Below are 12,719 nucleotides of genomic sequence, written 5' to 3' on the forward strand. Positions count from 1 at the left end.
AACCCTAGGAAACGATTTAGGCAGAGGTCCACAGGAAGTCCAGGACGTTGTCCTAAATGGATTGAATGAGGAGGTGAAGCGTTTCGTTCTGGGGAAAGAGCCACAGTCTCTTCAGGACATTATAAAATATGGTTATATGTGGGAGTCAGTGGAGGGCCACAATACAGTGGACTTAGCCAGCCAAGTCGTGGCACTCCAACAAGAATTAAAAAGAACTGAAAGAGACAAGTACCTTAAATTCTGTGAAAACTGGAGACCGACGGAAAAGGACAGATGGTCAGAGGAACTTTGAACGTGGCAAAGGAGAACCGTGCAGGCATTGTGGTGAGTACCGACATCTTGCGCACGATTGTAGGTTCAAAAATGCAAAATGTTTTGGATGTAATAAATCAGGCCATATTAAGGCTATCTGTAGGGCTGTCAGGCAACAATATAAGGAAAAACAAAGTAAATAGGGGTGCGTGCCTGTCCCAAAGAAAAACCAACTTAGGGATAGGCAACAAATTAAAAATGAAGGGACGAAGACAGATATTTATTCTTGTACTTTAGACAAATATTTGGTTACTGTTAGGGTTGGGAGTCAAGTATGTTCAGCATTAGTAGATACTGGGGCACAGGGTGTATCATGTATAGATGCTAGTGTGTGGTCAATTTCAGGGCTAGCAAGTAAGGCTACAGTAGAAATATCTGACCTTAACTGGCTACATACTGCTGATGGCAGTGACATTGACATTAAGGGCCAAGTCACTATACCTATAGCGATAGGACATCTAACTATGGTACAGAAATTTCAGATTGTTGAAAACCTTAGCTTCCCTCTCATACTAGGTACCGATTTTCTTAGAAGTCATAATGCTAAAATAGATTGTGGAAAACAGTGCTTGGAGTTAGAAGGAGGGATAGCTGTGGTAGGATTCATCCAGCCCAGTGAAAAGACAAATTTAGCTCGGGTTCTGTGTAATATCAACATTGCTCCCAGATCTATAACTAACATTCAGGTAACCACGGGTAAGAAATGTTCAGGAGTGAATATTCTGGAACCTTTGTCAAACCTCCCCTCAAAATTAAATCTCATGGGTGCGAGATGTATTTCTAAGGTAGAAAATAATACAACTGTTTATCAAATATTAAACCCCACCAATTCAGCTGTAGAATTAAAAGCTAAATAGCCTATTGCCGTAGTACGAGGGATTAGGAAAGAAAACATCTTGAATGATTTTCCTAAAGAACATCCTAGTAGGGTATATCTAGAAAAAGAAAATGAGAAGTCTGTTGGTCAAGTTATGTCTATAATAGAGAAAAGGTCAGGTGAAAACACCAAATCTAAAAACACAGACAGGGTGAATAGCGAAAAAGCTAAAGACCTAGGCATTAGTGTAAAAGAGTCGGACCTTACACCAGAACATAAAAACCAACTTCTCAGGTTTCTTGGAGAAAACAGAGATGTTTTTGCAAAAGATATGTCCGAATTAGGTAGCACTAATCTCTACTTTCCTGAAATAGACACGGGAGAAGCTAAACCTATAAAACAGAGGTTTTATAGAACTTCCCCAGGGGTAAAAAGGGAAATAGAAAAACAAACTAGGGAGATGTTAGACAACCACATCATAGAAGAAGCTAATCCACCTTGGCAAAGCCCTGTAGTGTTAGTGAAGAAGGCCAATGGTGAATACCGATTCGCTATTGATTACAGAAAGGTAAATCAGGTGACAAAACCGTTGAGCTTTCCCATTCCACGCTTTGAGGACATAACAGATACCATAGGTCAAGCCAAAGCGAAGTTTTACTCAAGTCTAGATTTAAGATCAGGTTTCTGGCAAATTCCTATGTCGGAAGAATCCAAGGCAAAAACTGGATTTGTGACCCATGAAGGTGTCTACCAGTTTACAAAACTTCCATTTGGGTTGTCAAACTCCCCAACAGCATTTTCTATGGTCATGACAGAGGTATTAAGAGACCTAAGTTACAAGTTTGCCTTAGTATACATTGATGATATCTTGGTGTTTTCGTCAACTTTTGAAGAACATCTTGATCACTTGAGCCAGATGTTTGAAAGGTTGCGTGAGGCAAACCTTCGCCTGAAGCCATCAAAATGTAACTTTGCAGTATCTGAAGTTAAATACCTTGGCCATATTTTCTCAACGAATGGCATTAGTGTCAATCCAGAAAAGATTAAGGCAGTATCAGACTACCCTGTTCTGAAATCTCAGCATGATGTTAGAGCATTCTTAGGGTTGTGTAATTTCTACCGTAGGTTTGTAAAGGGTTTTGCAAAAATAGCAGCACCTCTAAATGAGCTGTTAAAAGCAGAGGTAGAGTTCAATTGGTCCGAGGACTGCCAGTCAGCTTTTGAGAGTCTTAAATCAAGCTTGACATCAGCACCTATACTGGTGTATCCCGATTTTGACAAAGAGTTTATTCTCTATACTGATGCATCGACCAAGGCTATTGGGTATGTATTAGGGCAGAAAGACTCGGAGGGAAGAGAAAGAGTTATAGCATATGGAGGTAGAGCACTACGCAAAGCAGAAAAGAACTGGGGTATAACTGACTTAGAAGGTCTAGCCTTAGTGGAAGGTATTAGGTACTATCATGTATATCTAGCTTCTAAAAAGTTTTTAGTATACACAGATCACATGGCTATAACAACTATACAAAATAGTAAACAAAAGGCAGGTCGTGTAGCCAGATGGGCATTATTGCTACAAGGCTACAATTTTGTTGTAGAACACAAAGCAGGTAAACAGCATTCTAATGCTGATAGTCTATCTCGTCGAGAATATCCCTCAGAGAGCGAAGATCAAAATGACAAAAATTCATGAAGTAGCTGTAGCTTCAATAGAGTCATGTAAGAACATTAGTAGTGAGGTGGAATACACATTTCACTGGCCAGATAATATTCCAACATGTACCATGATGGCAAAATCAAAAAGTTGGAATGCTATTCAGGAAAGGGCACCCATTGTTGAGTCGGACTTAGATGGAAATTCTGTAGGTCTCTCAAAATCAGTGGCAGCCATGAGTTCCGAGAATATTAGAAACTTTCAGGTTGATGATTCAGATGTGAAGCCTATGATAGAGTATCTTGAGAACAGGATTTTACCTGAGGACAAAAAGTTAGCTCACACTATCGCAGTGGAATCAAATAACTTTTTGGTGGATAATGGTGTACTGTTTCACCTTTATTATCCAAGAGGTAAAGGTTTAAAGAGTGAGAGAGTCATTAAACAATTAGTTGTTCCTAAAGCACTTCAGAATGAAATTTTGCTGTCCTATCATGATGCGTTAACCGCGGGTCACCAGGGTATTGAACGGATATACCATAGTATTCGACTGAAATACTTTTGGTATAAAATGTATCAAGACATTCAATACTACTGCAAATCATGTGAGGCTTGTGCTAGAGCAAAGAGGGACACACATCATAGTTCAGCTCCGCTGAAACCACTCCCAGTTGAGGATGTCTTTAGTCGCATCAATATGGATGGATTAGGCCCTCTCCCAAAAACAACCCAAGGCCACAGGTATATTCTGCTTATTGTGGACTCATTCTCTAAGTGGTGTGAAGCTTTTCCATTGGTAACTTATGAGGCAGCAACAATTGCTAGAGTTTTGTACAATGAATTCATATGTAGGTATGGAGCACCTGAATCTATTCTGACAGATCGGGGTCAAAATTTTGTTTCTAATCTTGTAAAAGAACTGTGCAAAATTTTTGAGATCACAAAGATTCAAACATCTTCGTATCATCCTCAAACCAATGCTACATGTGAACGCATGAATGACAGTATAGCAACTAGCCTCAGAGCATTTTGTAATGCAAAACAGACAAATTGGCATGACATTTTACCTAGTATCATGTTAAGCTATAGGGCAGTGCCTTCGACACAGTCAACGCAATTTTCGCCCTATTTTCTCTTATTTGGAAGAGAATGTCGTATGCCAATAGATACTGTCCTTACACCCAGTGCATCAATAGGTAAGACAGCTGAGTCCCATCTAGCAAAGATTCTGGAAAATCATGAGACTTTCAGAGAACTAGCTAAAACGAATATACAGGAAGCTCAGGCAAAATACAAACACCAGCATGACAAGAACTCTAAACAACCAGAGTTCAGAGTAGGTGAAAGGGTTTGGTTGCATTGCAAAAGGGTCCCTGTGGGTTTGTCACCAAAACTGTGCCAAAAATGGGTAGGTCCATTCTATATCACAAACACGTTTGACAACCATAGGTTCAGAATCAGAAATTGCCAAACAAATAAAGTGGTAAAATCACTTATCCATGCAAATCGGCTGAAGAGATATATCAGTCCAGATTTGAGACCCACAAATCCTCCTCCACAGTATGTGAATGACAATCAGGAAGCAAATCCTGAATTCATCAATGACTTAGATGTGGAGTCTACTGGAGTGGAGACTCCAGATGAACCTAATTTGACTGAAGAACCTAGTCTGGGTACTGGGAGCACAGTAGATAATCAGCAAGAATCAGGAAACGGTGACAGCAGTTGGCTGACTGTGGATAGGATCTTGTGCTGTAAACCCAGTAACGGAGTCAAATGGTACCGTGTGAAATGGGTAGAGAAAAGGGAAACTACCTGGGTTAAGGTGGTATGTCTACCCCAACACCTTATTAGGGAGTTTCACATCCATAAGACATTAAGAGGTACAAAGAAAAAGAAACTAAGTAGGAAGTAGATTATAAGTAAAGAAAAAAAATTGCCATTCCTCTAGGTTAGCAATAGTAGATTAGAAATTACAACTATGATTCACAAGTAATCGACACATGGAGGCCTATAGATAGGTAAGGGCAGGTTTATAGCTCCAGTATATGTTAATAGACTTTAGATCCTTTTCTTATACCGATATTTCTAGAGTTTAACCACACTTGAAATCTGAAATTGATGGCAGTTACAAAAGTATGAAATTATTGTGCACATATTAATTTGGAAACTTTGGTAATAGGTTGGGGTGTTTTTTTTACTGTCAAAAATAGATTTATAGATTTATTGTGTTAAGATAACGATAATTAGATCCTTCTGAATATTACATTGTTACAATGTATTGTATAACTGTTCTGATATGTATTACTCTAAATTTGTTCAGGGACATTACCAGGGATAGGTATGTCTTATGATACGGAATGTATCAGATAAACCAAAGTACCAATAGGAAGATTAGTACTAGGAATGGTTGGAATTCAAAGTTCTAATGTATAGCTAACGTTAGCAAGAAACAGAACAAATAAGTTTTGAGTAAATCACATCAGTTATGTTCATGGGTGAATAAGTCTCAGAAGATGAAAGGAAGGAAAGAAGTAACATTATACATATAATAAAATCTTTCCAAGTTTTAGTACTAAGTGAGGTAGGTCATATATCTCATACTAAGGTAAAGTTAGAACATATTTAACATTATACGGGGAAGCCTGGCAGCTAGGTAAAATTACCAGGAAAAGCTGTATTGTATCATTTTATTCAATAGATAGATGAACATATACTCTCTATTTTTGAGTTTCATAGGATTTATCCTACAATATTGTTCTATCGCTAAAAATCTATTTTGCTTAAAATGTTGCATGGAACCTACAACTTGTGTGCAATTTGTTGATACTCAATATATGATGCATTGAGAAACAGGGACAGTTTCATTAATGACATGTGTATAATTAACCGACTGTGAAAAAGTATTTTGTTTTGGTTATATCTAATGTAAAATCAAAATGGAACAGAGACAGTGTTTCAGGATTGGTTAACTACCAAGTATTTCATCACAGAAGAAAATTTCTGGAAATGGACAATGTAACATCATTCTTGGGATGTACATGTGTGGCAATGAACATATAAGTGTCAACAAAACAAAGTTGAATTGAAAGGACAACATTATTTTGAAATATTGAATGTTTTATGCTGTTTTATTGTAATGAAATATGAAATACATGTATGTTTATTTGAAATGTATATATGTCACATTGTGAGAACCAGAGGAAATGATGAGTGGGAAAGAAGGGTGTAGAGAGTTGATCAATGAATCAGTGGGATTTCCACAAGGTTTTTTCCCCTTCTCTTCTTCACCAAATATCAGCTAGGTTATAGAGTAACTGATATCTTACAATGTTTTGTAAATAATTTAGTTTTATAGTTATAGGAACTCTTGTATAAACATATGCAAATTTGTGGAACAAATTTAAATGGTAGAGGGGCATATATGACTGACAGAGAAATAGTGTGACATATTATCTCAATTTATCTGAGAAGTAATAATTAGTTTTAGCTGCACAAGTGTAGGCTAATCAGTACTAGCTGAGCTGTATAGGGGGTCATGCTGTGTGATCAGCTCCCTCTGGCTGAAGGGCAAATGGTCAGTAGTGGGATACCCCCACTGGGACCATTAAAATGATAAGCTGAACCTCAGCCGATATAGTGTAGATTTGATTTGTTATTGTTTAACAAATTCAACATACTATTTCTATGTAGCTTCATTCTTTTATACAAGAATAGAGAAATAATAACACTAAGCATTATGTGTAGTTTATGGAACTGTTTTGATTATTCAAATCAAGCAAGTAGTTTTGATTCTGTATATGTTTTACTGTCATTTGAAGTGTTCAAATACTAAATAATTCAATAATGCATTTAAGTTCAATGTTTGTGTTATAAGTGCAAGACTTCAGTATAAAGCAGAGAATGTCATCTTTCAGGACAAGTATTTAGATCAGTTGTAACATTTATAGTTTTGATAAAATATCAGGTTAAAGTAAAATAAGAAACACAGCATGGGCCAAATGTCCTGCTGGCTGAGATCAGCAAGGAGCCTCAGCAGGAGGTCTTCTGTGAGGGACAAGTAGCAAGTATATAAGGAACGAGACAGAGAGAGTAGAGAGAGACCTTGCGAGTCAAAAAGGAGAGAGAAACCTTGAGCGTCAAAAAGGAGAGAGTTAAAGATTATCAACATTTGGATTAACCTGAGTAAGCTGTACATGGAAATAAAGATGTAAGGAATGGCAGCAATGGTGTTGGAGTTATGACTACAAGGACGACGTAGGATTACGTCGTATGGCCGGACTATGACATCAGACCCCAAAAGGGCAGCCGGTCATATGACTATGATACACCTTTATACCAGACTTCAGGTAGATTTGTTAAAAAAATGATTGAGATATCGTGAATTTAATTTTACGATTTTACGAAGCTATACGCCGTGTCACATTTGTGTACGTAGGGCATAGGTGGTGGGCACGTCTATCAAAAAAAAATTGAATATATAAATCTAGTTTTATATATTCAATTTTTTTTTTGATAGACGTGCCCACCACCTATGCGTAGGGTAGGGCTTCGCATAGGCGAACACAGTTAGACCGGATTATATTGTAGAACTCTCAGCCACACTCTTGAAACGAGCGTGTTACCAGACCAGACACTGTTATTCACTAGTGTAAAAAGTCCATTCATTTGTTTGTTTTTGCAATCACTGCTATACATACCGTTGAAGCACCTTCCTTTTTGTCATAGCCGCTGACAACATGAGCCATGCTTGGCCACAAATCACCGAAATCGGGATCCAGATCCTTATTTATGAATCAGTTGTATGTAAACGTTGCCGAAATGTATGCATATTGTTCAATGTCAATGCTGCTTAAACAACCTGTCTTACATAAAGACAAAATTCGCCTGCGTTTTCGTCTTTTCCGCGTTGCGAACGATATCTAGGCCTACACAAAATGAAAGTAAAATGTGCGCATGTCTAGGTGATATTTTTGTTAAATGGCTAACCCCTGTATAATGATATATTATATGTAAAAAAAAATATAAAAATAAAACTGTACTAAAATTGGTATAAGCATGATGAAGTGGTCTATGTGAGCTTCACATTTGTAAAAAAGAAAGAAGATTTTTTGGTTCGAGAATAAAATGTTGGCCAAAATCCGAAAGGGTGCGTACACATGAAAAGCTAGCTTTACAGGAGGTGAAATTTTGACAACAGCACACGACGCAAAATTGCAAAAAATCAAGTTTTACAACTTTACTGTAAATGTAATGCAGTTTACAAATATATATACATATATACATGTGTTGTGTAGGGTAAATCCGCTGTGTTTACATTTCCTCGACATGTGCCTTGTTTATCAGAGTCGGGCCATTTCTACTGTATACTGCTACCCTAAGGCTTAATGTAAGGGAGATCACTCGTCTTCTTCCCGTAGTACTTGACATGTCTGAAATCATTCGGGGACGTAACCAGGCGTACGCACGGACGCACGGGCTTCCACGTAATTTTTTCAAATATACTTTTTTTTCAGATAACGGGCGCATGATCGTCTACGTATATCAGGTTCTTTTAATTTGACCTCGATTCCTACCGTGCACAAGACTGATATTAATGCTTTAGTCTACAAGAGTTACCTCGCTTTCATGTAAAATTCCGGATTCAAGAAAACCGAAGTTTGGGTTCAACGTTATCGCAGGATGTTGTCGGTGTACATGGAATCAAACATGTCGTCGAAAAAGAACAACACAAGCATTCGTAATGAGTTGTATAAAACAAGGGAAATTGATTCGTTTTTCGTACCAAGACGTGAGACTACAAAGCAAGATGAACCAGAGAGTGGACAGAGCCCTATGCCGACCTCTCCTGTTACGATCCAAGCTAGTAGCAGTAGCAGCGATCCGGGTGCAGTGAGTCCCGCTTTTAAGCTCTCAGCACTGTCACCACCCTACCCGGACCTTGGGTCCAAATTAACATTTGATACCAAAACCATGACTGATTTGTTGGAGCTAAAATGGGAGAGGGCCAGACATTTCAACTTTCCAATAAGGTACTTTAAGTTTACATCTGTAGTTAGATCCCGCAATGTAACATGTCCAACAAGGACAGTCAGTTGACCAGAGGTGTAAGCCCTCTGTCGCCGAGTTATAATTAGCGCGAGTTAAAAATAGAAAAATGAAAGTCACGTGTCATCAGTTGTGGGTAAAATGTGCAGCCCGATCCCCAATCGGATATCCTCGGCTATTTCCGGAAATAAAAAAGAACAGTACACATATGATAACATTGTTTTTATCAATATTTTGTACCAGTGATTTATTATACAAATATCTGATGGGTTACTGCTCTAGTCAGGGATTCCCAAGCAAAATATCTAAAATATTTCTTTTTTATGAAAAATCACAATTAAAAAGACCGGCTGTTTTTTATGTTTTATTTTATTTATTAATATTATATCTATACATAACTGACAAGATCGAGGCCTCAATTAACGAAAAGCCCCGAACTTCTACCACTTGTTAAAACTAGCAAACAATGGACTGGTTTATATTTATATATTATGAAAATAGTAATTGTAGTGACTGTCACTTTAAACAATTGGTTTTTTTCTGAACGGTAAAACATCGGTGTGTGCATGTACATACAGCTAGACGACACAATACTGTGAACGTTATGATTTGCGATGTATGCAGTGAGTATTTTGTACTGTCGAAAATATTTTTGATAATTTTATCGCATATAAACAACAAACGACATGCTATTAACATAGCCTTTATTATGCGGCCTGAGTTACATTAATCTTTTGATATTGTGATTACATGTTCCGCTTTACCTGTCCCGTGTCCGACTTTACCTGTCCCGTGTCTGACTTTATCTGTCCCGTGTCCGACTTTACCTGTCCCGTGTCCGACTGTACCTATCTGTGCCTTAGAGTTTCCATTTTGCATTTCCTTTATTATAACATGACAAAACATCCAACTCGGATGCATCATTCAATGCAACATAATCGAACATATTAAGTGGGTATTTCCAGTAGAAATATAATATGACCGTTACCCCGGACAAAAACTGCTGTTTCTCTTTTTCACATTGGCAATTCATATTCAACAAGATAACCACCTAAAATGAGGTATGTCTCTTGTAAGGTTAAGCATGTTGGTTTTAATTTTCAGAGATATTTGCGGCAAACAACGTAAGTTTCAAGAGAAATGGCTCGAGAAATACAGCTGGATGAGATATTCCGTGTCTAAAGATGCTATCTACTGTGTGTACTGTTCAGTGTTTGGGAGCCAGAGCGATGACGCAAAGCAGAAAACTTTCGGCAAATCCAGCCCCGTATCGGACTGGAGTAACCTCAGCAAATACGTAACGAGACATACCGCAGATAATGCACCACACCACACCAATGTGACAGCGGGTGAGGAGTTCACACGAATCAATGGGGAAGGGGGCAAGGACATAATGAGTCAGCTGTCTTCTCAGTATCATGAGTCTGTTGAGAGAAACAGGAACATCCTAAAGTCAGTTTTAGAGGCCATTGTTTTTTGTGGGAAACAAAACATCGCTTTGCGTGGTCGAGGAGACGATAGCAAAGGCAATTTCAAAGCCATTCTACATTTCAAGGCAACATATGATCATGTTCTAGCAGAACATCTAGCAACGGCAGACATAAGGGCCAAATATACCTCCCCCTTAATACAAAACGAACTCATCGACATATGTGCAAACCAGATCAGGACGTCTTTGGTACAAGCGTGTAATGCCGCGGGATGTTTCGGCTTCGTTGCTGATGAGGCTACTGATTGTACCACCAGAGAACAAATAGCACTATGTGTGCGCTACTTTGACCGTGAAAAGGCCGAAGATTGTGAAGAGTTTCTCGGATTTAAGGAAGCTTCCCGAACGACAGGCGAAGCTCTTGCGGAAACCTTCACGGAATCGCTCGAGGAGTTTGGGATTGACATTGACAAGATGAGGGGCCAGGGGTACGACGGGGCTGCTAACATGGCAGGCATTCACCGAGGAGTCAAAGCGCGAATCAGACAAAGGGTGCCATTAGCACTTTATACACACTGCAGAGCACATTCTTTGAACCTCTCTATCGTCCATGCGTGCAAGGAACCAATGATTCGCAATTTAATGGATACTGTACAAACAATTGCATTCGCTTTCGACTATTCAGCAAAGAGACTATCGCAGTTCGACGAGTGTCTACAAAACGACGAGGAAGCACTAGCAGCTATGGAAAGAAAGACGAAGTTGAAAACTCTGTGCGAGACTCGGTGGTTTAGCCGCGTAGATGCCTTTTCCACATTTCTAAAATGTTACGGCGTTGTCATACAAGCTCTGTTAGACCTGGCAGAAGACGGTGATGCCAAGGCTAGGGGCTATGCTTGCTCTATCCAGCAATTTGATTTTCTGATTGCACTGATAACAGCAGAGCATGTTTTGAGTCCTATCAACCCATTATCGGCAGTGCTACAGAATAAGTCGATAGATCTGTTGGAAGCTGTGAAAGAATGTAGAGTGGTGATAGATGTTCTTAAAGCTGAGCGAGCTGACGATGCCGTATGGGATAGCATTTACGAGAAAGCTGTGGATATTGGGAGGAAGAATGAGGTCCAACCGAGCATGCCTAGGGTTGTTGCTGGAAGACAGAGGCATAGGGAAAATGCGCCTGCCGTGTCTCCGTCAGAGTATTGGAAGAGGAATTTGTACATTCCCTTTCTCGACCATCTCATCATGGAGTTGTCAGACAGGTTGCTGTTGAATGGACTTAGGTTCAATGCTCAGTATCTGATCCCGTCTATGCTACATGCACTAACACAACGGAAACAAGCTGATCTGTATGCGTCGTTCGGGGACGACATCCATGCAGGCTGCCGACAACAGAGTGTTTGAGAGAGAGCTACAACGCTGGATCGCAAGATGGGAGAACGTGGATGACAAACCAACAACATTGGCGGACACATTGGCGTCGATTAAGGAGCCACTACTCTACCCAAACATATACAGATGCATTGAGGTGCTTTTGTCCATGCCTGTAGCATCAGCGTCGGCTGAAAGATCGTTTAGTCTGATGAGAAGACTGAAGACCTACCTAAGGTCGAGGATGGATGAGGAGAGAATGTCATCCCTGGCACTCCTTCACGCGTACAGAGAGTACGACATAGACATTAACTGGGCAATAGCAGAATTCGCTGGACGGAAAGCAAGACGTCTGTGTTTCTTGTTCCGGGAATAGTTACCAACAAAACATTTACAAGGATCACATCGTAGAACTGTATGTGATAAACTTTAACAACTCATATAATCCTGGGCCCTCAGTGAATTCATTATCTCATTGATATTGTTTCTTTTATTGACTATTTAACGAAAATGTTCCTTGTTCATAAGGAACTAATTATTACGCATTTGATAAAAATACTAAAAGCCAAATATGAAAATGATAGGTATGTTATGTCTCAAACTGCACCAGAATGGGTTCCAGATTCAAAAAAAATATCGGGGGGGAAAACCCCCCGGAACCCCCAAAAACTCAGGAGGGGGTAACCCCCCCTCCCGAACCCACCCCCNCCGAAGTCGAAATAGATTTATCTTCATCAAGTATTCATTTGTTGTTGTTATGTGTATAAGGAAAAAGATCATAATGAAATAATCACACCAACATGTAGGCTTATCGGCGCATATTTTTCGTTTCTGGCCGAGTTGTTAGCGAGCAGGCGTTTGCGACACCTCTTTATCTTAAGATGAAAATGGAACAAAATGGTAATACTGCGAAGGAAAAAAAGTTTCAGGTTAGAATACAAATATGGAACTAGAGTAGGCCAGGGGCTAGTACTAATATTAATACCCGGCCGGGCGATCCCAAGCCTAAATTTACTTTTAGTTGAGCAAGCCTGGTGTGAATCACACGGGGCGATTTTAGAATTAATTGACAGGGTCCGCATCCACTG

At 39.3% G+C, this 12,719-nt stretch overlaps 1 pseudogene; it reads left to right on the plus strand.

Annotated features, from left to right (window-relative positions):
* Positions 1 to 8,492: 8,492 nt before the first annotated feature.
* On the plus strand, positions 8,493 to 12,267 carry LOC110449614 (annotated as a pseudogene).
* The last annotated feature ends 452 nt before the right edge of the window (positions 12,268 to 12,719 follow it).

Source organism: Mizuhopecten yessoensis, unplaced genomic scaffold (assembly GCF_002113885.1).
Source record: "Mizuhopecten yessoensis strain PY_sf001 unplaced genomic scaffold, ASM211388v2 scaffold477, whole genome shotgun sequence".
NCBI classification, from domain to species: domain Eukaryota; kingdom Metazoa; phylum Mollusca; class Bivalvia; order Pectinida; family Pectinidae; genus Mizuhopecten; species Mizuhopecten yessoensis.